A 1639-nucleotide genomic window follows, 5' to 3' on the forward strand; every position below is an offset into this window, starting at 1 on the left:
GGACCGTGTAGGCTACTGTTCAGCTCCATCGTTACTCAAATACGTGGAGCTGCGTTCAGTGCGTTTGTGATTCAGTTCATCTAGTTTATTGTTCTTTTCACGAATGCATCTATATTGTGTATGGTTTCCCTGATTTATATTCGTCTTTCGTCTCATCTGATGATTTTATTCTTTAGTATTTGCTTGTTCTTGTTACCATGTGTCAGCGTTTAGCTCTATGAGTTTTAAGCTCGTAGATCTGGTTTCCCTATAGTGAATTCTGTGGAAACTCATTCCTTCATTTAAAATTCCAGACATTTTGTGCGTCATTTTTTTTGTGAGGACCACTTGGTCATTTTCTAATGACGTAATCTACAGTGCCACGGCGTGTCTGAATTAATTGAGATTCTTATTTAAGCTTCATTTTTTAGCAGTTCATTTTAATAGTAATTTTGTTCTTTTATCCTGCGTGTTTAAAAATCAAGGGAAAGCCCCGCTTGCTAGCCTAGTTGTGGCGAAGGTTTTTAGTTCTTTTCCTTCCAGTTGGTCTCTGAAGTGCGTGTGAATGTAACTGTTTGTGATTAAACCATCCTTTGATCATGTCTTTTCTATAGATTATAAACGTTGCGGGAGACTTCAAAGTAAAGTTCTAGATTTCATTAATAGGCAACGTAGTAGATTTCAGGGAACTGCGACCATCATAATATTTACCATATATATTCGTGTGTGGAATTAAATTTACTGATCAAATAAGTGTTCTTTTGCCAGCGTTTGTGTTTACGGTCTCAATGTTAAAATGCCACTCCATTCTTCATGTGGTCTAGTGGCTAGCGTTGCTGCCTCTGAATCACGGGGTCCCGGGTACGATTCGTACTCGCTTCGGTGGTACATATACTAAAACTGGAACGATACAGAGAAGATTAGCATGGCCCTGAAAGCACGGTAGCTCAGCGTGTTCGGTCAGAGGGTTAACTGCCCTCTGTAATAAAAAAAAGAGTTAATCGATCAACAACGAACTTAAACGGATGTCTTACGACGTCCGCCCCGAGCACATACAACGAACGAAAGCGAACAAAATGAGTTTAAAAAAAAGTGACTAGCGTTGCTGCCTCTGAATCACGGGGTCCCGGGTACGATTCCCGGCTAGGTTGGGGATTTTTTCTGCCAGAGGACTGAGTGTTTGTGTTGTCATCACTTCATCATTATCATCATTCGGGACAGTGGCTGGACTGGACTGTGTAAAAGAAATTGGTCTGTTTTAAATTTGGGACTTTGTATGGGCGCTGATGACCACTCAGTGGAGCGCCCTGCAAATCAAACATCAAACATCCTCGCTTAATCCAAGTCTGATCTACTGCATATCTTCTGCGCGGCAGTTTTATTGACGCAATTGTTTACCACTCATGAGTAATTGTAAAGATACCCTTCGTAATAGTTTACCCTTCATATTCAAGAGTAAGTATAAGGATACATCGTCCGTGTTGCTGGATCGTGTTTCTTTAACGTACTGGCTGTATGGTTGGGTATCTATTACTATCTTGTTGACTGGTGTGTGGCGTTGCAGGTTTTAATGAGTGCACCTTCTTAAAAGTTTGTCTATGTGTGTGCAGTATTTAAGTAAGGTTCTATAGGACCCAACTGCTGAGGTCATCGGTCCCTA

General features: G+C 40.9%; 1 pseudogene; it reads left to right on the forward strand.

Moving 5' to 3' along the window:
* Window positions 1-849: 849 nt before the first annotated feature.
* On the forward strand, window positions 850-911 carry LOC126163359 (U6 spliceosomal RNA; annotated as a pseudogene).
* The last annotated feature ends 728 nt before the right edge of the window (window positions 912-1639 follow it).

The sequence above is a fragment of the Schistocerca cancellata genome, chromosome 2 (genome assembly GCF_023864275.1).
Source record: "Schistocerca cancellata isolate TAMUIC-IGC-003103 chromosome 2, iqSchCanc2.1, whole genome shotgun sequence".
Taxonomy (NCBI): domain Eukaryota; kingdom Metazoa; phylum Arthropoda; class Insecta; order Orthoptera; family Acrididae; genus Schistocerca; species Schistocerca cancellata.